The sequence below is a fragment of the Phalacrocorax aristotelis genome, chromosome 1 (assembly GCF_949628215.1).
Source record: "Phalacrocorax aristotelis chromosome 1, bGulAri2.1, whole genome shotgun sequence".
NCBI classification, from domain to species: Eukaryota; Metazoa; Chordata; class Aves; order Suliformes; family Phalacrocoracidae; genus Phalacrocorax; species Phalacrocorax aristotelis.
In genome coordinates this window covers 31,531,291-31,557,632 of record NC_134276.1, presented here as the reverse complement: position 1 = coordinate 31,557,632, position 26,342 = coordinate 31,531,291, and the positions used below count along the sequence as shown (strand labels likewise).

The window sequence follows — 26,342 nt, the reverse complement described above, 5'->3', positions numbered from 1 at the left end:
TCTTCCCCACAGTTTTTTTTAAAAAGTAAAATTAAGGGATATTACTGAATGCATGTAGTATCTGAGGGTGCAAAGCCTGCTGAGATAGCATTGAGGGAATCTGTAGGGAGCAGACTTGGAGCAGCATTGTCCATAGGGCTCACTGGGAAAAGTGCTTGGTGTGCACCATCCCTGAACTCTGCTAGTTGGCACAGGCCAAGTGTGCCAGGAAGTCAGCTCACCAGCAGTCTGGGTGTTCAGAGGTCAAGTGTTCAGGCTGTGCATCCAGGTTATGATGAGTTTATGGAGCCTAACTGGAAGCCTTGCCTTAAGTTTTATTTCTATTGGAAAGGCCTGAGGAAAGAATGTGGAGGTCAAGGCTTTAGGCAAAGGTAAATGTAGAGAGCTGAATTTGAAAAAAAAAATTATTGGGGTATTGTGGGTAGGTATATTTTGCATGCACATCCTGAAGGTATCCTCAGAAAAATATCCAAGGAAACAGAATCTGAAACTGAGTGAAAGGGTTTTTTTTTTTTTCAAATTAGGCTAGAAGAGAGTGAATAAAGTACTCTTGCAAAGAGTTGATCCAAGTCATGCAACCCAGTGCTGACTGCATAAGCTATTCAGGCATCTGAAAGGAGGTGACATTGATGTAATCATCTATGTCACTTGCTGAGGTTGTGTATAAAAATTTGAAGTGTTTCTGGAACAGGAAAGTGAACTCTCATCCTTGATTTATAATTGCAAAACAAAATAAAATCCATTACACTGAATCCAGTAATGCCAAGGACAAAGTAGACTGATTTTCCAGTATTGAGATCTAACAATAAATAATAAGTAAGGCAATGTGAAAGCTATATATGGATAGTATATCATATCCATTATCATCACCTGCTTTCTACAGAACAGACATCTTAGAGACATTTCCTTTGACCCTAATGAGTAAAGCATTTTTAAGGTTCTATAATAAACATGTAACGTTTATGGTAGCATATGTGTGATAAAGTATACAATTTTCACTAAATTGCCTTTAAATCTGTAACTGTGTTATTAAAAGATAATTGCTAATTTTAAGCAAATGCTTTAGCGTTAGTCTTATATAGCTTTCTGACAGGGAATATATACAGTAACCTTATAACAGATAATGACATTGGTATCTCAGGTTTTGTGGGATTTATATTACTTGACACAAATGTGTTAAAAACATTATGCATTCTTCCACTGGCAGTCATTTGCAAGTCACTCTATGGGCTGCTGAAAAGCTAAATAAAATCAAGTGATTGCTCTTTGAATACGTGTTAAAAAGAAAAATACAGATAATAGGAGCATCCCATTTTATCAGAAGCAAAGAGCTGTAATACATTATTTATGGTTGCTGTTAAAATGTGAACTTGTGAAACTAATTGTCAGAAGAAGAGAAAACTTTTTTTAAATTACATCTAACATTTCAGACAAAAGGAGGTTTTCTTCTTGCCTGCAGAGTGCTAAAAGTTTGTATGAACAAGACAAGGGAGAGCAATCAACTGAGATTGCTCAACAGAGAGTCTCCAGCTCAGGAAGTCTTTGAGCTACAAATGTTCAAAGATTAGGAGAATATTTAAAGGGAGTTTCATATTTGCTTACCCCATTCTTTTCTAACACATTGCCGGGGAACAGATTTTGTTAGTGCTGGGGAGAAAACACTCGCTTTGGTAAGACTTTGGCCTGACCCTCTATGGCTCTTTTTTCATTCTGTGTCCTTATGTAGAGGATGTTTAATTATGTGTCTAGCTTTTGAGAGAATACTGATATGCACTTTTTACTTCCTGTGAGGAAATGCTTAATGTTTTCTGGGACTGGGGTTTTTTGGTGTTTTGTTTTTAGCAGAAGCTTTGTTGCAGTTTGTTGATGCAAGGACTGCTCTCTATTAAGGTCAGAGGAACTGAAAAATTTGGACTAGTCTAGGAAATGTGATGCAAGTCTAGCTGGGCAGCCAGGCGTGCCCAAACCCACACTGAATGTAACATTGAACATGTTCTATATATACTATACTAAACCATACAGAAATTGATAGCTTAAAAAGGAAGCATATCATATATTCTGTATAAATGCTAGTTATTATATTGTCATTAGAAATGTTGTAGTATTATACTATATACACATTATAAGAGCACGTACACCATATATAGATGTTGATACGCTTAAAATGCTACACTAATCCATGGTACATCAGCTCTAAAGATTACTTATGGAGTGCCATACGTGAGAGAAATAGATGGTCATATTTATTAAACAACGACAAAAAATAAAGCAAGAATTTGAAATGAAGGCGAATCAATTAAGCAACAAGTCTGGGTCTACTTAAGGAAGTGAACATCCCTAAAGTATCTGTCTTTATTATCAACATTAAAGTTGGGTTTTTCCCAGCTTCTTCATAGCCTTATTAACCTGTATTTTGACAACAAATGAACAGGCAAAGAAGACTTACCTGCTCTATTATCTTTCTAATTTTGTATACCTTAAGCAGGTGCCTTGTTATGCACCTTCTGTTTATGCTTCAGGATCTTAGTATATCCAATGTGTACTTAGGTTAAAATCTTTTCATCCTTTCTGTCAATGACTTTAAAAGATTTAGTTAATTGAAGTAGTCCAGTGTCAGCAGATGGCTGTTGAGTCAATGTCTCTATACAGTATTTAGCGCTCTTTGGACGAAATGTGATATAGAAATAGAATTTATTATTTGCTTTTAAACTCACATTAAGTTTTTCCCAAAGTGGTGTGTAACCATTAGTTTTCACAATGTATGGGGAAAGGAAAATAAACAAGTTGCTCAGGGGAAAAAGCTGGAACTATGAACTGGAGTTCCTCAGACCAGCCACAGACAATCTGAGTTCTCAGCTTCATTTGAAATGTTCCTGAAACCCTCAATCTTTTCCAGTGACAAGGGTCTCTGGACCACCACAAGGTTTTCAATGTTCTTTTTTGTAGTCTAGGGAAAATTTCACACTGCACTTCACAGCTTTTTCGTATGTTTCGATAACTGCAAGTCATGGTGTGTGACAGTTCATCAATCACCCTGTCAGTTTTTCTTCCAATGGAAAAATGAAGATGACTCTAAAAACTGTGATGGGAGCTCTGCCATTCAGGGGAGCATTTACTATCAGGAGAGACGTTGGAAGAATAAAGAAGCCTTGCCAAAACTCTCATTTTGTCCCAATTCTAATGTCAAAATCCTTTAATTAAAGTAAAATTGATTTATTGGACTTGTAGATGTGAATTGTGCTTTAAAGTTTAGCAGTGGAACAGAATAGTTCATCTGAAATTCTTGACTTGCACGAAAAGTGAATTCCACCTTTTGTTTTTTATTCCACTTTTAACTTGTTTGTCTTTCAGGGTTATGTTTTTTCTCTTTCATTACTGTTACACATTTTACACACCACATGTTCTACAGTATTCTTTTCCTTCTCTTTCCCCCAGCCCCCCTCCTCTCAAGTGTTTTATGTCTTCCCTGAAAATCTCACAGATGGGGTGAAATTGCTTCAATCCAATCTTGCCTGTAGTCTAGGTGTTTAATGCCCAAAACAGGGCTTTGACCATTCTACTATAATATAAAAACCACTTTTTAAAAACAATAGATGCAGAAGTCCAGGAAGCACTTTTGATATGTAAATCACATTTTTCAGTACCCAGACCTGTAATTAAGCACTAAGACAGAGTTACTATTTCAGATGTCGCTCCTCTTTAGTACTTCCTCTTGGTCTCAGCATCTTGCGTAAGTATGCTGCATGGTATAAACCTCAAGTTTGGGGCATGCATCTCTTGTAAGTCAAGGAATACAAGTAACTCTATATGATGGTCAATTACACTTCTTTCAGTACCAGAGGTCACACAGCTTTGTGTACATCACACCTTTACTGGTGTTTAGTGGTGTTCTCTCTTTAATGTTTTTGAGATAAAGGCAGAAGGGTCCCAGCCGGTCCTGAGTGTTCAAGAAATGCATCTGAACTGGGATCCTCTGGAAAAATTCTAATCGCCCTAAATAACTTATTTTCCATCAGTGGATTAAGAGTTCTTGTTATCAGAAACATTTAGATCCTACATTGTTAGACATCCTCACAGTGAAATATTTCCTTGCCCTTCTTTTTCAAAACTGATAGAGACTAAAATACAAAATGCGTTTGACAAAATCACAGTGGGTTTCAGAAACGGCCAAGAATGTAAAAAGGCCTCCTGAGGAACAGTTCAAGGCCTTAAATAAGAATATTCTGTCTTTCCTTTGTTTTTTAACTTCAGAAAAGAGTTATCAACATCTGGCACGCTGCTTGGATATGTAAATGCTGGTTCTACATATTAATTTGTAAAGAAGCCTAGCAAAATAGTACGGTTTTGGGTAATGGATCTAATCAGCTTAGCACAGAAATCCTTAAGATTTCCTGTATATATGAGATTCAGAAGTTCACCTCATAGGTATGCATTCCACTGACTCCATTTTCAAAGGGCAAACTTGTGTCAATGCTCTATACCCAAACACTTCTCACCTGTAAATCAGATGTACCATTGCTAAAGGTATTCTGTTCATGTTCTTGTTATTACAGAACAACCTTTTAGCCCACAGCTCATTAAATAGTTTTTAAGGGGGACATATTAAAAAAAAAACTAATAATATATGTGTATAAAAGCTAGCATGTGCAACCAGATGGTAGGACTCCAGCTGCCAGGCAATGGGGTGCAACATGGCTTTGTTTTAGCCCTGAAGTTACTTAACCCCATCAGTTAGGAACAGCCCCCTCCAGGAACATAAGACACAGCTGGAGCACGTCTTAATTTGCTCCTTCCTGCCAAGTCCCAGGCTCTAGGTGGATGAGTTGCAGCAGGATCAAGTGGAAAAGAAATGCAAAGTGCTCATTTGAGGGAAGGGGATAAGCAACAGAGCTGTGCCCCACTCCAGCTGCTGTGCTTTAGACACTGCCACCAGGCTCTTCTGGGCTCCATCCTTGCAGGGGGTGGAAAGGGGTGTGAGGAGAAAGGCTGACTTGGACAATGGCCACTAGCCAGGAAATACTGGGGCTTCTTTGCGTATTTACCTAGAGAAACTCTGTCATAAGGCCAGCAGTTCCTCCTTGAGGAGCCTTCTCAGTCCCCAGGCGAGGGGAAGAATGCTTTTTGCATCTCAGTAACTTCTCTGAATGTGCACAAAGGTCTAGTTTCTCAAGGGCTTGACTGTATTTCCCAACCTGTATCCAAATGCCATTTCAAGATCACCAGTATGTCCGTGGGTCCAGTGGCTCCCAGTCTACTGACACTTGAGCCAAAGCAGATCCCTGAGCTAAGCTTTGTGCTAGCACCTGAGAGAAGGGGGTCTGCATGTGAGCAGTGTAGGGCAGCAGAGGCTGAAGATCTCTTTCCTCATGTTGGGGAGCCAGACTTTGTCCATCTTTCATGTCCGTTGCTTCCCTTCCCTTTTGGGATGTGATGGACAATGCAAACCCAAAGAACCCCTGAAATGACCATCTGGAAGTGTGCACAGGACAGCAGTCTGTCCGTGTCCCTGTGAGTGCTGGTCAGGATGGAAAACAAATGAGAACCCAGGCCTTTCGACAGGGTTTGTGTCCACCTGAGCTCATTCCTCCAGGACACTCACGTCTGAGGCTTGGCAGTGGCTCTGTGGCAATCTTCATAACAACTCAGAGTCAGGAACTGACATTCCACCCAGGTTTCAGTTTCGGTACGTAAGTCCTCTGAGTTTCTCATAGTTAAATACTTTGGAGCACTATATTTTTATGCTTCTTCCTGCGATAGTTCAACTAGTGAAGGGAATAAAACAAGATTATATCAGCATTGCAGGATTTGCTTAGTGAACAAAAAAATTATTAAGGTGTTAACATTAATCTGTTTTTCTAGACAGATTTAAGGGAGCACATCAGTAATTAGAAAACCACCTTTAGCATGTTTTTTAAAAATTTTTTTTATGTTTTAGAAGAGTGATCTGTGGGGTGCTTATGTTGTACTGCTTATCCATAAAAAGCAACTTCATTCACACCCCTTTCAAAAGAAAAGCCCCCCTACCTGAAATAGAAAAAAGGGAACATGCTCTTAATGGAGAAATGCAGTAACATTGCAAGCTGCGATTGGTATTGTCACTGTAATAGAAGCTTGCACTGGAATATCACATAACAAGTGTTGTGCACGTTACAGCCACATAAAAATGCTAAGTAAAAAGTATCTCTAAGTCATTAATCCAATCTATGAGATGCTGAGTACCATCGGTTGCCAGATATCAAGTTCTGATCACCTCACAGTTGTGACACCACTTCCATTTTAGGGGCCATAGGTAGAATATACTTGAAGAATGAGGTTGGCTTACGAGGGGTTTATAGTACCTAAGTCTTAAGGTTCAGGGGTGTGTACCAAACCACAGCCTCTCAAAGCCTTAAAAAAATGCTGAAGATCTCTTAAGTTTCTGCTGCAATCCTGAAGCATTTCTGAAATCCTTGCCTGAACATCCACATTTCTCCCATCCTGGTTTAAAGTTGCTTATGTTTCCCACCTGCCCTGGCCAACAGCAGGGTCAGAATTCCTCCAGGAAAGACCGTGGACTGGTTTGTCTCTCGGCCATGTGATGTAACTGAGGTGGTTTGGAGAGGTCAGGCACAGCAGAGCTGGTTCATAGAGTTCATAAACACCTTCAGAACACTCTGAGAAAGTAGGTATGGTTTTCCTTGGACATACAGTTTAGGCTGCCTCCAAATACTTCCACAGGTTATTATTTAACAGGCTGAAAATCTGGACCCAAGTTAGGTTTAAGTTTGCTCTTGTAGAGCAGTTCTGACTAATGGGGTAGGATGCAGTTTCCCTCACTATTTTGGCAATGCTCATACTGGATTCAAGAGTGTCCTGCTACTTCTATCTCTCTACATCTATCATGTTTAAAACAGCTTTAAATCACCCCAGTGCTTATCAGGTTGCAATGCAAATGCAATTGCATAAGTGCTACTGGAGTTAAATGGGAGCACAAGCAACATAACAATGAAGAGTGAGGGTAGTTAGGTTGAATACTAAAGCTTGTTTTCATACTTTGGCTTTCAGACCATGAACAGGACTATATAACCTGATTGCTAGCATTTTCAAGATGGTTTAGTGACTGAGGAAGACCTTCAAGACTTCCATTCTGTGGTCATAGGATCACCTTACTTCATGCATGAGTGTGACAGGTAGGGTGGCCATTCTGCAGCTGCCGTCGTTGCTCCAGTGCAGCATCCTACACACTGAACACTGACGTCATGGAAGGGCTGCAGCCAGCTCAGTACAGAAACAATGCTGAATGTGGCTCAGTCTTAAACACCTTCCTTACTACCCTGATCAGTGTTATTTCTTCCAGATGTAACCAGTCAGGATGCTTCAGTCATGAAGAACAACAAAAATCAGGAGAAACCCGAAATCCAGAAGTTGTCATAAGCAAGTCACACTGAATGAACAATGAAAACTTAAGCTTTACTTAGAACAAGTAAACTGATCTCTCCTTGCTGGCTTTTTATCTTGTCTCTACCACAGCCTATTCGTCCAGCCTTCTTCTAAGCACTTTTGCAAAGGCAATTCCCAAAAACCCTTTAGGCCAGTGGAGCCATGTAGAGTTTTCTATAAAAGCATAAAAGAGGGAAGAATGAAGCCCAGCGGTCTCTTCTACACTATAATGACAGCAAGTCAACCACAGAGGATAGACCACATGTCTCAGTCCCTGGTAATCCTTCTTGGTAACCACCGTTTTGTGTCTCTCTTAAAGTCCCTTTTGTCCTTTACCTTACAGAAAATTTTCAGGCAAAAAGATAGTTTGCCCTCTGGTTCAGTGCCTTGGTGTTGCCAGGACACAAGTCTATGCAAACAAATGTAGGCTGTTTAGGGCTAAGCAGTAATTATCCAGCTTTGCCAGCTGACTGGTTGACTTGCTGCCAGGGGACTGAAGCAAGGCTTGCAGCTTCTAAGCGTATTGCCTGACAAGTGACAGAACATGCAGCGGGGTTAATGGTACAGATTAGCGTGGTTCAGTGAACAGAAAAGCAAGCAAAACAGGGCTAAATGGGGTGTGGTCAAAATAGATATTTATTCCTCTGGAAGCCATCTGGACCTCTGGGTGCAAGCTTCATATTGCAAATGCTGGGATGGAACTATTCAAAATTTCAAGAGGAGTTTCTCCCAGCCCTAATTTACCAGAAGTATTTCCTTTGTGCATTTTTGTCCCCTGCAGGGGCTTTATATATAGAAAATTGTTCTTCAGAAGCTCTTTCTTTGCCTTTTGTTCCTTCTTAGTGGAATTTCATTCTGAGAAGCTATGGTTACAATCCTATCTAACCCAATTCTTTTCTATCATCTACTCAGCCTCTGAAAAGAAAACTTTAACCTTTTTTTGCTTCATCCTCCTGCTTCTCTGAATCCAAGCAGCTAACCAAACCCATAAGTTAACTGAAAAAAATCAGTTACAGTGAAGCAAAAAACCAGACTACTATTGGATTGCCTTTGGAGATAATCAATTATGGATGCAGCTGAACTTCAGTATCAGAGCCTAAATTAAGGAAGTTTTAAATTATATTTGAAACTTCAGTTTGTTCATTGCTCTTCTTGAGCAACAGGAGCCTTGATAGGATGGAGTTCCATGAAGCAGCATAATTAAGAATTAAATTATGAACCAAAAAGTACTATTCAAACCATACCTTAATCTTCCCAGCACTTGCATGCTTTGCCATCTGCTTTACAGGAAAACATTTCAGAGACAGATAAAAATTGCATATGCAAATAAATATGGGTAGAAATAAACCGATGTGAAGAATGCCAGGCTAGAAGTGAGTCTTTTCAAACTGTGGGATATCAAGAGGAATCTGGCTTGATTCCCCAGAGGCAAGGGGTTTCACAGAAGTACAGATATCTTCCCTTTTTAGTGAATCTAAAAATATTCCTTCTTTCATGCTGTGAAAAGCCATGCCTTCTTAAGTGGGGACTGGAGTTTATAGTGATGTGAGCTAAGAGAACTTTCTATATTCCTCAGTGAGGCCAGATCCAGTCCCCACACAAGCAGGCATCACAGGAGCATCTTTCCTGCCTTTAGGTACCTACAGGATAGACCTACACAATCTCCCATGTATCCTTTATGGACAGTAGAGAATAATAATAATTCTGAGGGGTGATTTATTTTAGATGTCTGCTGTAGGACAAGATTAATTAAATCTGGGCAATGTCTCTTCCTCTCTTCTGATTGCAGAACGAATTTAAGATGGTGTCTGGCATAGAAATCCTTGTTTGATGGAGTAAATTCATCACTGGCTACCACTCAGTTTTCATGGGGACATGGCTGCTTACAAAGCAACATCATGATAACCTGCTGAAATGTACTGAGCTATTGGATGATTTTCTGAGAGCTGTAACTTGAAGTTGTCTATTTGGAGGTGTGTGTAGAAATACTATAATACTGCAATGAACTATATATGATACCAGGAAAAATTCACTCTGATGTTTCCAGTTGATTTTCATCAGAGCAAATAGCTTTCATTTACACTTAATTCTTTTTCTACTCTGTTTTGTACAAAGAATTAGATATGTCTGTTCTCTGGCTCCATCAGGAAAAGCTGAACACAATTTTTGAGCACTTAGGTTTAAATTTAAATAAATAACTTTTCTGGGCATTTAAATTACAATTAAGATATTAAACAACATTAATAACTAAAAAAAATCTTGATCTCTTTTTAGAAGAGTGACATCACAAGTAAAAAAGAGAAGACATTGGATATTATTAGTTTCAATATGTACTCTGTACTTAAAATGCAAATTGCTTCCTGAATCCCTGAACCTGAAGGTCTAATTATTGGTATCTATTCTTGTCACTATCTAGCACTCTTTTTTCTGGTCATGCTAATAATAAGCCTAATGCTACTTCTACCTGTTCCTATTTTTGGGAGTTCCTCACTGTCTACATTTTCCTGGGTTTTTAAAGCAGTTTTCTAAAAAAAATTAGGTCCATATGATCACTTCATTTGCTGACCTCTCCCCCTTCTATCCCCTCAGCAGATGACTTTTAAATGCATTGTCCTGTTTCAACCAAAGGAAATGGAGGGATAGAGGTTTCCAAATAATTACGCTTCTACCAGATTTGTGGAGACTGACAGCCAGATAGAGGAGAGAGCTGAACTAATGCCTCTGCTGATGGACAAACAAGCAGACCTGGGTCATGACAATTTGCTTCTGCCCCAGAGTGCATTTTTTGTGGTCCTTGGAGGAGCCCAGGGGGACCTGGGGGAGGATTTGTGCTACTGTAGGATGAGTATCTGGGTGCAGATGAAAGGAGGCGACCCAAACCAAGAAGTCTGATTTACCTATTATTTGCATCATTCATGAAGCAATTTGTCTGTCTGCCTTTTTTTTTTTTTTTTCTGGTTAATTTTTCTTTTCTTTACCCTCTTCGAATGAACTGATAAGAGCTTTCTAAACTTGTCCAAACATGGAAACAGACTGAAAACAGAGTCCCTTTGACCTTGTTCACTGCCTCAGAATAAGCTTTTCAGGGCATTTTTAAGAAAAGTATGTAAAATTCCAGGAAAAGTGATCTAAAATTCCAGGAAAAGTGATCTAAAATCTCAGAGTTTTAATCCAAATCCCTTGAACTCAGAAGCAAGGCTGCTCTTTCTGTGACAGATAATGATACACACTTCGTATGCACCAGTATTAGTGTTACATTTATTCACACATAGAAGCCTCAAGTGGGATTGTGGCCCCTTTGAGCTTGAATGTTATACAAGTGTATATGGAAAACAGAGAATGAAACACAAACCAGAAGCAAAAAACTTTCAGTGAAGTTTTCTATGAAGATTAGAGACAGCCAAGAACTTTTCACCAAAGTGGCTGTCATCACAAAATGCCAATTTACTGAAATGGAAACTCCTTTTGCACAAATGCAGTAATTTTAGCTGCATCTTTTGTGTGAGATGGAAGAACTCCCAGGCTTGGTCTGCCCTGTATAGAAACCTATTGCTGTCTGGAGAAGCACCAAGCACAGGCACACATCCGTGCACAGGGTAAAAACCTCTGAAAATTCAGATGTTGGGTGCTGAAGGTCTTATGGTGAATGCTGAAAGCCTTATCATGATCCCCCGGTCTGGAGGTTCTGCTTGTGGGGTGATCCATGTGAGCCTGGTTGTGGGAGCCGCTCCATGCCGAAACATGGGGTGAGCTACCTACAGATCTTCAAATGGGCACACCTGCACCTCTGCTCTGGGGCTCAGGCTCTAACCCAAACTGGATAAGCAGTTCCCCTCTTAAAACTGTAACTAGCTTTTCTAGAATGGGGCTGGCTGCAACTGCATTCTGCTGGGAAGGCATCAGTAACTCAGTCCCAGGTTTCACCTTGTTCCTGTGATAAATTTGAAAGCGTTTTTTCCTTGAGAACATGGCTTCACCTGCTCTTTTCCACCCTTTTGTACCCCCCTGCTTTTTGTGTGCAGAGCATTGATTCTGAGGAGGTTAGCGTCAGTAAGAACATGTGAGCCTGGGAGTACAGCTGTGCATGGTCTCTCTGCAAGATTTCAAAGACAGATCTGCTCTGCCATAGGCCACATTTGAGGCTTGAGCCAGGGTGTCTTTAGAAGACACTGTGCTCCTAATACAGAGTATTCCAACCCCTATCATGAGTACTACTGTTTCTACACAAATAGACTCCATTTGGAAGAGGCAAAGCTCTGGTAACTTGTTAAAAAATACCAGAGAAACGTCCAAATCATCTTCTGTTTCCTACGAAACTTGAGTCTTTTCCCTTAATAGAGCTCTTGTTTTCCGCTTGGCTTTACCTGTTATTAGCCTGCTGTTAACATAGTACATGCAATATGTATAAACTACCATTTTCCAAACCCTGCAACCTGTGGCACTCGTAGTATCATAGCATAACGTGTTCTGGGATATCTTTAGAACCCATCTTCAGAAAGATTAAAATCTATCTTCAGAAGAATTAAGAAGATTTAGAGGTTTGAGAGAACATATGACATATTTATCTTTAACTGAAATCAAACTTTGCAGTTTCTAAACAACTCTGATGTCTAAATCAGATTGTAACCTCAAAGCCATGAAATCATTCCATGTTTTTTGTTAGCCAAGCAGTATTATGGACCATACTATGGAATATTATGTTTCCATGAATACTGTAATGCTGTTTTCTTTCTCATTTGTGTCCTGATGGAGACATTTCCAGTTTCTAGTTGCACTTGAAAAGAATTTGGTCTTCTGAGGAGCAATATAGCTGTGATCCCCCAGTAGGACAATTGAGTTTGTGGCCTATCAGATACTTGTCTGTCTTTGTGCTTCCTCTAATATGATCACAGCAATGTTTTGGCCTCTTTTCCTGGAGAAAGGTTATTAACGCTCATATTCTCATAGAACATTGTTTACCTTGTCTTGGCTGTGAAAATCAGATATTTGGAATTACCACTTTACAATTTGAGGCAATTGGAAGAGTCAAATAATATTAAAAAATAATATTTATTAATTGTCACCACATATACAACCATGAAACTGATTTTTTTACAAATTCATAATCTAGTATCAGGGTGGACTGAGTTATTTGTTAGGTCGCAGCAACATAATTTCTCAAATAGTGCTGCTAAACTTTGAAGGTTAACTATCATTTTTTCTATTGTTCTTTTCTATGAGCACTTAAAATATTTTTAAACACAAAAACTTGATTTTTTTTAAAATAAATGGAAATAAGTGTTTTTTTCAGACTGTTTCCTATATTGTAATTACTTCAGTCATCACAGCCTCATATGTTTTGAACCACAAGTTGTAAGGCAGATAGTTCTGTTTGAACTGATGGAGATCCAAACTTGCAGTGAACCAAAGAAGACAGTGTGCTGTGTCCCTCTTGCTGAATAGGTTTCAGACCTCAAAACTTACATCTTCTGGATTAGGAAAGAGATCCTAAGGCAAATTTAGAAGAAAGAGTTAGTGTGGGTTAGTCTGTTTAAAATAGTGGAAAGATTTTGCAGAAAAATTCCTAATTCAACACCTCTTCGTGCTGGCATTTTTATTTCAGGGAATGGCAGAAATGTGTCCCACTCCTGCAATGTACAACTGACATTGGTTTCTTACTACAAATTAAAGCAGCTGCAGACTAATATTGGATGTGTTGAGAGTGAACCAAAGAATTAGGAAGTTGCTGCTTTCAATTTTGTTGTGAACCTGTTCTCTCTTAGGGATGTCAGGTTTGGTAGGCAAGAGAATGACATGTTATTTATACCTTTATTTGTTCATAGCAAAGTAGATCAGATACATGGTATTTCATCATCTCTGGTCTCATAGGCCCCCTGCCAGTGAAAAATAATTTTTTATGGCATGTATGCCCAAGATACTAGGCCCAGTCACTTCAAATATAATGGATATATGCTGGTAACACCCAGGACTCTATGCTTTTTTTTCATCCCAATGACAAAAATGGTCATTAAACCAGTGTAACAGTGCAATTAAGATTGGTTTCTGATTGCGTCAGATGACTGAACATAGAAAAACAGGTTGGGAGTGTTGGGAGTCTGCCTGGTGGCTGTCCACCTTCTGCCTCTGTTGTCTTCCTTTATCAACACACATCAGCTCCGAACGCCCACCTGCAAGTCAAACAGCAAAAGCTATAACCATGCTTGCAGGGCATACTATTACTGTGAGCAATTTCACTGATAGTTCCTTTGCCTGCAGAGATGCATCTATTAAACTATATGTGTCATAATGCAGGAAAAATATGGGTTGTTGGAAAGTATTAGTTGACATGGTTTCTGTATGTTTCTACAAAAGAAGAGATAGTGCAATGTGTGAAAATATGATTAGGAATAAACACTGACGAGTTGCAGGCAAGAGTGGTCACAGGGGGAGAATTTATTTTGGCTGCTGCTGAGAGCTTTGCTTTTTAAATTTTTAATTGGGCCTAAAACTCAGACCAGATACATTTGCTTTGTGAAGAAAAGGTTTTCAACTTGTGATGATTCTCGGGAGCTCTGAAACCAATACCTGGTTTGAATTTAGCAACATAGAGTGTAAGAACATGGAGATAATTTTTTACTGTTAAACTCCTCCAGATAGTCCAAGAGAGGTCATGGTTTCTTCCTGCAAGACGATGAACCAATATAAAGAAAAATAAGACCACGGCCATCATAGCCTTTCTGGCTTTCCTGGATTTTGGGCCATGATGTGTGAGTGATAAAGCTGTTTATGCTGCTGAACAAATAGGCAGGGAAGGATGGAAAGGCATGCCTCATGGGATCACACATCTGAGCAGCTGTGGCACCTAGGAGAAAAAAGGGAGCTCATTGTGTCCTTGCAGTCAGGAGCAGTCCTGTCAACAGCAACTGGTTCCTGTCTCTTGGGCTCTGCACCCACGCTCTACCTGTGCTCTCAGCAGGTTGTATAGGCCCAATCAAACCCTTATTTTCATTTAGGTATAAGCTTTTCCTATACTGACTTTTTGAGCTAAATCTTTTGGGTAGTATCCTTCTGATCAAATCAGACAGTGTGGTATCAATGCCTATGTCTGACCTAGTTGTGATATAGAGTCACTAGAGAGGGAGAGTGGTGTTGGGGAATGATTCCTCTTTAAATGTCTAAAATAGGTTAGATAGATACACTGCCTTAGGCATGCCTGCTTACCTCCTTTTACTATAAAGAAAGCATGTAATGTAAGTCAAACTAGAAGTATTGTAAGTTATGCACAATTTGGAACTAGCAGGAATTCTATTTCAGTAATAGTACTACCAAACTGTAATTTTGAAATGTTACTATAATAGTGTCTTCCAGTTTTCTTGGAATTCAGAGCAAGATACTGTTTAGATGGGAGTTACCACTTAGAATTAAAAGGCACATTGAACATTTCCTGTGACCTTAGCCAATACTATATATAAATGGAATAAGCTCATGGATGTAATAAGATATTCATTCTGAAGTGACTGAAAACAAGAGAGCAGTGCCCACACTTAGAGCTACTGCAGAGGAAGAAATTACTGAGTTGGGGCAAAATGGTTCAAAAGTTTGACTTCTGGCCACAAACTATGCAGTAGTTAGACTGTGGAGACAAATTTTGACAGACCATGGATGGATCTAGATTTGGAAAATTAAGTAAAGGAAGAAGGCAGCCTTAATTTACTGAAGCCTACTGAAGTATATAATTGATTCTAGATCATATTCTAGATTACCTGTAATTAATTACCTGTAGTTTGCAAAAAAGGTACAGTGGTGGTGTTGGACAAGTAATTTGATAATTTCCATTGTGTTCCTGAAAAAGCATGAGAGACAGCATAAGACAGGTAGGTTGCATGACACCGTGCGTGTCGTGTTTGCTTTGTGAAACACGGCACTGTTTGCTATACCAATCTCTGGGTGTTGTCAGCTGTAACTTGTTACTGTGTTTGCTTGTATGCAATAGGAAGTGTTGAACATGGGAGCAAAAGCATCTTTCCTAAAGTATATTTTATTCCTGTGAAACTTCACCAAAATAGCTTAGTATAACATGGCTGTTTTCCTAAAATAACATCAGTAACTCAAAGATTTAACTCAAACTTTCATACTCAAGTGTGTAAATCATTGCAGCAGCTAATTCCCTTAGTAGAGAGGGCTACAGGAAGAATGATGCTTTGGCAATTCATGCCAAAGGCAGTGACACTTACATAATTATACTCTATAAATAATATTTCCATATATAATTATGCATCTTCCGGATATGCTGTGATGTAGCTTTTCCACCCAGAGCTGCAGGAAAAGGGGAAGATGAGAAGTGGTACCTCATCATCAGCTCTGGCCAAAGGCATTTTGCTGTGAGATACTGCTACAGACTGAACTTTTCTGTGGCTCCTGTGAAAGCTTGCTTTGAAGCTGCTCAGTGTCACCTTTTAGCGATGTACTCTACATCCTTTCCAGAAATGGCCTATACTTGAATTAGGAGGGTTGTCTGTAACCTCTTTTTCAGCCATACAAAGGAGTACCTAGGTTCCCTTTAATGGAGGAGCAGAACAGGGAGGAAGGAGGCTGTTGAAGCCACATCCCTTCCTCTCACACAATCTAAAGAAAAACCAGAATCCAGTCATGGCAGAGATATTATTATTTCTCCTAAAAAATACTGATCACTTCACGTATGTTTTGATTACTTAATGCTCCTCCTAAACATACTGTGTATTGCAATATACTTGTGTGTTTGTGTGTACATATATATATATACATGCAAACTGTGTTTTAAATAACAGACTGCATGATCTAAAACCTAACTCCCAGATTCATTGAGTATTTCTGAAGGTGAAAGAAATTGTGTATCCAATCAAAACCAAAAATGGAAACTGGAAAGGTAACAAAAAGAGAAAAGATAAAGTACTATTACTGGTCTTTGATTACCATTTTGGCCAAGAAGCTGAGACTGGTGCTTTTAGATCCAGAGACAGAGATATCCTGAATAAATGAGAGCTATCTACACATCTTGCACACCAAGCTATGCTAAAAGAGCATGAAGGCTTTGGACCCAAGTTCTCAGAAGTTAGAAAATGCCAGAAAAAATTACACAGACAACCTTAATTCCTCCCCTTTGTACAGACATGTTATAATACAGTCTTTAGCTATCTGATCCCTGGCTATTTTTGCTCCAAATAATTTGTGCCTTAATCTGCACAAAGAGGAAGAGTGCTGATTGTTCAAGAGTTGCTCCTCAGCAGTTTGTTTTATCCTGCATTAGTCTTTAGCCTTTGGCCTGGTTTACTGGCACTGAAATTAGGGGACAGTTGTCCAAGGCTCCCTCTAGAGTCAGTGGAGAGGCATTAGCACTTCTTCAGGGTTTTTCAGTTCAGTGTAAAATCTGACAGTTTCTGGAAGTGTTTCTTTCTCAGGGAGCCTAAGGTGAAGAAGAGCCTGGATCATACACCTTAAGTTAGTGTTTAAAGTTAGGTGAAATAAAGCTGATCCATAAGCCTTGTTTACAGCACCTTGTTCTGCTCCTCTTCTCAAAGCAATGCTTAATTTCCCTATGTGATGTGCCATAATACATATTACTTCAGTATCTGAATGCTTCACAAATCATAACTTTTCTTCAAGATCCTCTAATATGAGGGGATAACACAACTCTAATTTATCTGTTGAGAGCTGAGACCCTGAGTAACATTTAAAAATATCTGCTAATTTTTATTTCAGTATACTTTGCATTATATATAGATTAAGGGGGCGCTCTCATTGCCTTTGGCTGTAGCTCTGTGTAGATACATGATCTCTGGATCAGCTCGCAGTATTCAGGACAAGCCCAGAAAAATGCACTTTGTGAGCCCCAGTGACAGGTCCGGTGTAGGCAACCAGCCCAGCACCTCGCAGTATACTGCTGTCCTGGAAAGGGCAGTTTCCTTCTCCACAGCAGCATTCCGTCAGCTGAAAGGCACAGCTATCTTCTCCTTCCCTTGCCTCATTCATCAGTCCGGCTTACAATTTCTATTAGTCCAGGTGCCACTGCTACCGGTCTCCCTTCATCTTGGCCCCCTTTGCTTCTCCAGCTACTTCAGTCTGGGCTTTCATTCACCCGAGCCACATCAGGGACCTTCCCTTGCTAAGCTACCTCAGTCTGGTGGAAGGGTCTCCCAGGAATAGCTAGTTACAGGAATCTCCTTAAGGAAGATGTCTTGGCAATGAGTAACCATCTTGCCTCCTGTTTGAAGCTACGCCTGAAAGGTAGCGCATCCAGCAGTGTGGTCAGCTCCAGCACTGTGGTGGGACTGGTTCAGATAAATTACCTTCCACTTGCAGTAGTTTTTCCTGTAGCATTTGGCTTTGCTTTTAGGTTTCTCATCCAAAGAAAAGCCTGACCTCATTAAAATATTGGTCCTTTGGGCTTTGTGTTGTGCCATGAGTGCTATTACTTACACTTACCACAGGGAAAAAAACATGCCAGCCTTCAAAGTTCAGAGGTAGAATCAAACACGACTGCCAACTTTCCTACATTTCAAGTTTTACATATTGACATCTTGACTCAACTCTGAATGTTTTGAAACTTTAGAGGCCAGAAAGTCTGGAGTCCACTTCTGGATTTTAAACTAATCCCACTTCTCTTGGAATCAAACACATAGATTTCCATCTGATTTGACTGAGTTTGGACATAGCCCCAATAAACATGGGTTATTTTATTTTAGCTAGGAATGATTTGGATCACTTACCCTAAGAATGTAACACTGAAGCCATAAGTTTAGTTAAACAGAAATCAAGAGGTAGAGCTAATAATTGCTGAAATTAAAAGAAAAAATCACAAAGAGCAACTTTGTATTAGCTTATTATGTTTTCCATGCTCACAACCTGCTCTTCTGGCCAGAAGAAGAGAAACAGCAGATGTAGAGGCAATGAACATTTCCAAAAGTATTCCTTGGTCATTGCCTTTTAAAGCCCAAATAATCTAATTTATAGTACAATCTATTTCCGTGTCCCATTGGTCTAGCATTAGTTCATTTATATGTATGTCATTATAGCATAGCATTGCTATGCCAATTTTGAAAGGTTCTGGTGACCTTACGCATACCTTGTCAGAGCTGCTGGTGCAGCAGCCACCCCAACTCTCAAATGCCTTATCACAGCCTCCGTATCAAACATTATGATCTCTCTCTAAATCCATCCATGCTGAGAAATCAATAAATCACAAAACTTTATTGCCTTTTATCCAACAGATACCTTCCTCTGTTTCAAAGATAGGTCATTAATACTTCCCTTAAACTGAAGTAAGCTCTCAGCCATGTTGGCCTCTCAAGCTGCACTGTTGGCACCACAGCAATGACCAACTGACACAGTCAGCAGCATGCAGCTCAAGACCACAGCCTTATCAAGTCAATAATTTGGAAGCCACAGAGACAGATGCATCTTTCATACTTTCACTCAGATCCTCCCATATTGATGGTAAAAATGACCCTTGTGTTTTCACTAACTAATTCTATGATATGGCCTATGAAATGACCTTGCTTAAGGCTTCTGCTATGAGTTTTGCTGGCTCCCCCATGAATGAAGCAGGCATACAAATCATATATAAGCCCTCTGTTGAATGGGCATGTGAAAGTTCTCCCTGTTTAGGACCATCTTGTCTGGATGCTCTCTATTGGAATGAACAATAGATAATAAAACATTTATGTCTTATGTTTTCTCTTTCCATTTTTTGAGTTAGTTTTGGTGGAAGAATTACTCTCAGAGCAACTGGGATGTGCAGGCATGTTTTGAGCTCAAAAATCATGGCCTGTTTAGTCCTGTGGAAACATGCTAGAGAATTTCTGCCAAAGGTATGAACTTTGTTGACTCAAGCAAACAAAAGAAAAAGAATCAAACCAAGAGTAATTTGACTCAAGCAGATGTCAGATGGAGTTTAAACCTTAGTGAAGATCCTTTCCTGAGAGAGGGCATCTGCTGAAGTCTCATGCCCTTGAGTAGTCCTTTATAGTGAAAGGACAGGAAGGTTTCTTTACTGAAGGTGGAGCTAAAAGAGCAGTCAGTTCTTCTGTCTTTAACAAAATGTGTCATGAAAGAGAAGAGAGGACTGCAAAATTAGGGACGTGTGTGTAGAAACACAGCTCAGGTAGATACTTTCAAGAAATGGCAGTCGCAGATGGGAATTCCCAGCTAATAAGTTATCCCAGATAGCTAATCCTCTGGTTCCTGATGATCAGGCTAGTCTGAGCTGTGCTACAGCTCACCTGGCCCAGCCTTTCTTCTGTATTGCTCTGTTAGCAGAGAGAACAAGCTGCAGCTGTTGTATCTCTGTGATACACTAATGCCATGCAGCATCTCCCTCCTAAGTAATGGGGAGAGACCCCACGTGCCCAGTATGCACCTGAGTGGTGACTGTCATGTCAAAATACAAGGTTTCATAATATCCAAAATGTTCATGGATCCCAGACTTCAATAGGGGTGTCATGTAGAGTTACTTCTCAACATACCAGGAAGACCAGTGCGGTTCTCCCACCTTTGCTCTCCCATCTGGAAACAGTTCCTTATCTGCCCTAAATGGTGTATTGCATGTGGCAAAGGAAGGAAAACCCCATCATTTTCTCCCTCCGAAGGCTGCCCAGCAGCAAACCGCAGTCACACACTACACTGTAATTCAGGGCAATTCTGTCAGCTATGCGCAATGGCCCTCGCAAACAGGGAGAGTGTGAGCAGCAGCTGCCTAAGCCCTAAGAATCCCCACTTCATGGGGGGGACCTCATTCAGGGACTAAATCATATGAAACATATTAATAAAAACAGGATAAAAACATTTCTAAGTATTTTTAATATCATTGAGGATTGGAAAAAATGGAGAACACTCCTCATTTAAATGTGTCCTTGTAGTTCATAAAAATACTGCAGATGAGAAATGCCCTTTTACACTTTGTAAACCAGGCTGAGCTGCTTTTTATGTGCCACTTTACTTTTGTTTGGTGTGGGATTTTTTTTCCTCTTCTAGATGGCGCCAGTGTCTCATTACTGAGACGACTGCTTTCTCTTCGTGGATCTTATTTTCACAATTTTGTCTTAATGGCTGCTTGCGTAAACCACTGCAGTAGGTATTCGACAAAACCCAGCTTTGCATTCCTTTCTGCTAACTTTTGCCAACTGCTATTATTTTTCACACAGCTTGACTTTATGGCACAGGATGCTTTTTACAGATGTTCCTTTTTTTAGTATTTCTTTTACACCTGTTTTATTCTTTATTATTGTTATAGGGAGCGTGCCAGTTTGTGTGAAATATGAAAGAAGATTAATGATATTACTCTATTTTTTCTGTGCTCCTGGGCTCTCAGGAGAGCAGCCCTGTAGTAATACACACTCTCAAAGAGCAGAATGGAGCCTGTGTGTACTCAGGCATCCCAGTTCATGTGTAAGTAAGAAATCAGGGACTCTGCTTGGTTAACCTCCCTACAAAAAACGTCTTGTGGTGCCTTTCACATGTAGCTGGTGCAGTCCAGTTTGTCTTCTAATGTGCCACTGTAACTTTAAAACTGTTTACTGCCTAATGTCAGTTGATTCTTCCTGCAGGACTTAGGTCTTTCATTATGAAGAAATGAGTTTTCTTGTACTCCAGGTGTTTAAAAAGGAACTGATGGCTTTACTTTCAGATGCATCATGCAAAGACCCAAGAAAAGGAGCTGTTAGCTGAAAAGAGCTACTTTTTAATAATATTTTTATTAAAAGGGTGATGTTGCTTTGTAAAGTCTGGACCAACTTTTCTATTGGTCTACCTGCCCTGGCTAACATATTTTTGTTCTGCTAGTCAAAATCCAGGTTTGTCACAAAATTTTCTACAGCATGGGTCGTTCAAAAACCCAAGTGCCCTCAGTAGAACTGTGATTTTCTGGTCTTTCAAGTGACAGTGCTGAAAGAAGGAGGGTTTTGCAGCATACCTAAAGGTTAATCACAGTTGATATCACTGCGATTTCCTTCAGGAGCTCATTCCCCACTGGCAACCTAGAAATGAAAACATCTGTCTGTGACTCACTGTTTTGATGCTGAGATTTGTTTCAGCAGCAAGCAGGTACCTGGGTGGTGCAGGGAGGAGGTGGTGTTGCTGCAGTAGGTGTCAGTGGCCTGGGCCTGACACTCTTCTGGCTGGCTTCTAGGTGAGTGTTGCCCTGCACCTTCAACACCTCAGTACCACAGTGTTGGTAATGCTGAGGGCCTGCCATTTGCAGCCCTGGAGCCTGCCTTTTACTCACAGCTCTGCAACCTCTCACCGAAGCTGTTGTTTCAAAAAAAAACCAGTGTTGAGCATATTCCAAAGCTTCTAAAGCAGTGGTTTTCCCTTGTTGGCTCATGCTCTTGTCATTTTTTGTGCTCTCTTCATGGCTTTGGACCTGCAAACCCAGGTATTGTTATGATGGGTTTTCACAGGAAACAATTACCACTAGCGTGAGATGGACACCTTACTTCCCTTGTTTCTTACCTCTCATTTCGTAGATTTTTGGTTTACAAAATACAGTTTGTAATAAAGCAGACAGAAGTAATTTAAATACTGAATAAATATTGTTCAATAATATACGTGCACAGAAACTTAGCAACCAGTAAATGTGCAATGTTTGCACCTAATAGACATATTCCCATCAGCACTAAGAGCACCACGAGTGGGAACAAGTAGTAGGTTGTTCAAGTGAGTCCCAACAAAGCATGTGTAGCTGTTGGGAAATAACACAACCATCATCGCTGCGGCTCACTGCAGTAGATAGGAGACCCGGAGGAGGATGCTCATCTGGGTCCCCTTCACTGCTCTTCCCGCCCAGTTACTCAGAGAGTTTTTACTTTCCCCTTCTCCTGTGGTTTTTTTGTTTGTTTGTTTGTTTCATCCTAAAGTAACTTTCAGCATGATAGATGATGTAAGCCATCAGCTACAGACCCTGCAAATAAAACTGCACATGCACCTCTCTGGACATGGAGAAAATGCAGTCTTCTGCCATCCTGCAGTGACACTGCACAGCTAGCCCACATGCTTCAATCGCATAACAAGACTCCCTGGTCTCTCCTTTCGTTTACATTACATATAGAGAGAATACATGTGTATATAAAAGGAATTTTTGAGTTCAGAATGAAAACGGCTTCATTGATGGATTTTATTGCTGAAGCCACTTCAGTAAACAAAAGGTACTGGTTTAACCCAGATGTATGCCAAGTGTCATATGAACCACTCTACAGGTAATGACTTGCTTTCTTCCTTTAACAGGAACTGGCAGGGACTTCAGCAAAGTCTGTACACATAAATGGAGATCAAAGAATACTCACACCCACAGCTTACACAGAATTCAGTAGATTACCGGAAAGGTTAAAAAACCCTTAATCAGATAGCAAATGGTAAAATTATATGACAAATAGGCATCCAAAGAACTCATTAAGAGGTAGTGCAAGAACCAGCATGCCTGAAATTCTGCTTTCCCTATTCACACAAGACCAATTCACTTTGCAAGCAGACTGACACCTCTTGGAGAAGCAATTCCAAGTCAGTCTTCAGGTATTTTGAGTATTTTTGTAACACGATCACTCCTTTTTTCAAACACACAAGGGAGAAGTCTGACCTTTTCAAAGATGAACTGAAGTTTCACTATGAACGAGTCTGTCTAATAGAGGTTTTACCATCCTGTGGCTTATATTACATGAAATCTGTTAAGAAAAGCAATTAAAGCCAGCTACAAGAAGGGGGAGGAGGTTTGTGGCTAACGGATTATCTAATTTTATGATGTGAGGTATTTAAGCTTGTGGGCACTGTGGCTGCATGTGCAGGCATTCTGGGTGTATTTACACTAGTACCACACTGTCAGCAGTACCCCAGACCAAACCTTGCCCCATCACTGCTGTCCCAGTGCTGCTGCACACCGGGAAGGCTGAGCTCCCCATTGCTGCTGGCAAGGACAGGCTTTTCGGGCAGGACACAGCTGGCACATCTGGTCTTGCCTAGACCTTGCACCACTCTGCCAGGACATCTCCTGCCTCAGTGCTGCTTCTGTGCCAAGGGACTCAAGTTTACCTTGCAACAGGTATATGCCTGAAGAGATTTTATTCTTGAGTAGCTGCTCTTCACAGCCACAGCCTGTCCTGGCTTGAACATGTGTCATCACCCTCCCAACATCTTGGCAGGGGCAGCCCAGACAGGCCTTTGGGGCACAGAGTATTGCAGCACATGGTCAGATTTAGAGGGCACGTGGAGGCAGAAAACGCAAAGAACAACAATATTAACAAGAAGCCCTGATTTTGCCCTGATGATTTCCCCAGGAGTGTGGGTTGGGTGTATGGGTGTCTGACTTCTCCTGCATGTCCCATCTGGGCATGCGGGGAAGAGTTGCATCTCTTTTTTGGGAGCCTCGTTGTGCCATGGGCCAGGGGCACAGTGAGGTCTGCAGGGCTGTAGGCATCAAAGCTTCTCTTGGTATTACCTGTATCCTGCCGAATTGCCCTGGGCAGGCTCCCCTTGTGCACTCAGTGTCTGAGGATGCCAGACTGCATGCAGAGGCTTGTGTGGTTTCTGTAGGGCTTTCTCAGGAGGCTGCCTGTGAGAGCCATGGCTTTGCCTGCAGTGTCTGTGAGTAAGGAAACCAAAGGTGTTAAGCCCAGCAGCAGAAGCAGAAGTAAAATGTGTGTTGCTTGACTACGTGTGTCTTGCATCCTGACTTATAAGAGCTCCCAAATCCTATCCTGCTCCTTCCTCACACCCAAGTATAAATCTCCAAGGACAGTCATTCCCCCTTTCCCATAGCCTAGCTGAGCAGTCTGTAGTGTCTGTGAGTGCTCCCACATTGTGCTGCTTTTGTCTGAGGCTCGTAAGCTCCTTCTGTGGAAGACAGTGTTCAGGCCTTTGCTCCATGCCAGAAGAAGTCCTTAGTGTGCTGGTGATTTGGCTGTGAAGTCTGCGTTATCTCATGGCCAGCTGCACTTGTTCTCTCTTCTTCTGTGACAACAGGAAGCCACCTTGGTGAAAACAATGATGTCGTACAATATGAGCTAATGGAGATGGAGTAAGCCCTTCCCAGCACTTCCAAAATAAGGTAGGGATTAGAATTTTACTCGGAAGTTGTACCTGCTTTTTGTCAATGGTGTTAGTAGATGTTGGACAAGATGCACACCTGACTTTTAGATATAGGATGGATAGCTTGGACTAAATTTACTTTCAAAGATTGACATTATAAAATTCTTGAGAAATTGCATGATGGTAACAATACACTCTTAAAACTGAGAAAGAAGAAGTATACAGTGACAAGTGGAAAGGTGAGGAAGTTTTGTATTCTTCAAGTCAACATCTTTTCTGAGACAAAACCAAAACATGTAATAGCTACTAGGCTATAATAGACTTATTGACCAGGTCAGGAAAATGAGACTTCTCAGGACTACCTGAGTAATCCAAAACCATTTTAGGTCTGTCTGTTCAATTAATCAGAAATAACTGCAGGTACAAATTATTTTCGTTTTTATTTCTGGTTCCTGTAGAGGGTGTCAAAGCATTTTTTAATGCAGTCTCTGCATATGTTTATTTTTCTGGTTCATAAAGCTGCAGGTACACTAAAATGCGTCTCCTGAAATTCTAATCGTGCTTCTAGTTCTTTGCTCAAATCAGCATGGAGACTTGTTTCTTAGATTTTTTTCCTCTGTCTACATGGAGATATTACTGAACTGGAGACTTGAAATGTGAGGAGCACTGAATTAAGAAGTCCACCATACACATTTTTTGCCCTTTAGAATTGAACTGCCGCAGTCTAGTTTCTTTGGATCACTGCAACTCTGCTGGGCTTTTCAGTTCAGGGGGCTGCAGCACTCCTGGGCTCCTTTCTGACACTAGTAGAAAGTACTGGCTTGAAGTCTCTGTCACTTCTGACAGTCAGGGACTTTCACCTCTCAGATCATCCTTGACATATAATCTCTCACCTGCAATAAAACTAGCAAAGCCCATCGCTCTTCATTAGCACCTGGCAAGGAGAGAGAACAAACATGTAACGAACCTTTGGGACATTGTCCTCAAGTCTCACTGTGATGGCTTGGGAGCTGACGTGCTGGTGCTGTATAACAATTACGTGCAACAGAATGGTACTGGAGGGGCTATTTAAGGTGCCATATAATTTACCCATAGTTAATAACCAGAAGCACATACATTTAAAAAGAAAATACTGCATTTGAGAATCAATGTCCCTTTGCCTTAACTAACACTTCTGTATTTTGCAATCTTCATCTCCTTGGACGCTTCAGGGAGGCAGTGCTGTTACCAATACACCAGAGTGTGGGAAGTACTGTAAGTGAAAATTCTTCTAGATATATTTTAGCTATTTCTTTATATTTTCCAGGCTTCTTGTCTATCCCTTTATGAAGACGACTGCTTAGTAGAAGTTCCTTCCACTGGCAGACTGGAAAGGCAAGCTCTACGAAGTGCCCTAAACATTACTTTCTTCTGGCATATGATCATAATGAGACAACAGGCCAAACTTATTTCAAAATTAATAACCTTACCTTTTATTCACTTTCATGGTTTTCTCATTGGTGAGGCCATGATGTTCATGCGTACCAGAAATGAATGCATATTGATTCATTTCAAAGAACCTCTGTTACTGCATAGGTGAGTAATTTTGCCTTAAAAAGAGAATCTTTCCTATTTGGCCGTGCATATGCTAGGTGTCTGTAGAGTTTTAGCTTTCTGATTGCTTAGACCAAAGTCATTAAGCCATTTCCTGAAGGCTTTTTTTTGCTTTTGCTAATAAGTTGCTAGGGACAACCAGCCTTCAAACAAAACATCCAGGTGGATTTCAATAGATAAAGATTTGATTTAGCATAGGTAGCCCAGCTCCTCGCAGTCAAATGCACTCTAGAATAACTCAGGCTGGTCCTTCATCTTTTTTTTGGGAGTTCTACAATAATTTCTGTAAGAAAGCCATTTGC

The 26,342-nt window shown here is 40.4% G+C and overlaps 1 protein-coding gene across 7 annotated transcripts in view; it reads left to right on the top strand.

The window, feature by feature from the left end:
* The first annotated feature begins 1,615 nt into the window (after nt 1-1,615).
* CYSLTR2 (cysteinyl leukotriene receptor 2) overlaps nt 1,616-26,342 on the top strand; it is a 50,955-nt gene continuing 26,228 nt past the window's right edge. For 2 of the 7 annotated variants that reach the window (XM_075086783.1, XM_075086774.1), the window contains exon 1: nt 1,618-1,670. The gene's annotated coding sequence lies outside the window, so the exon portion shown is untranslated. Of the gene's footprint in view, nt 1,671-7,044; nt 7,170-7,336; nt 7,463-9,208; nt 9,393-26,342 lie in introns of all 7 variants that reach the window. The other 5 variants (XM_075086747.1, XM_075086755.1, XM_075086764.1 and 2 more) reach the window with 5 other exon arrangements.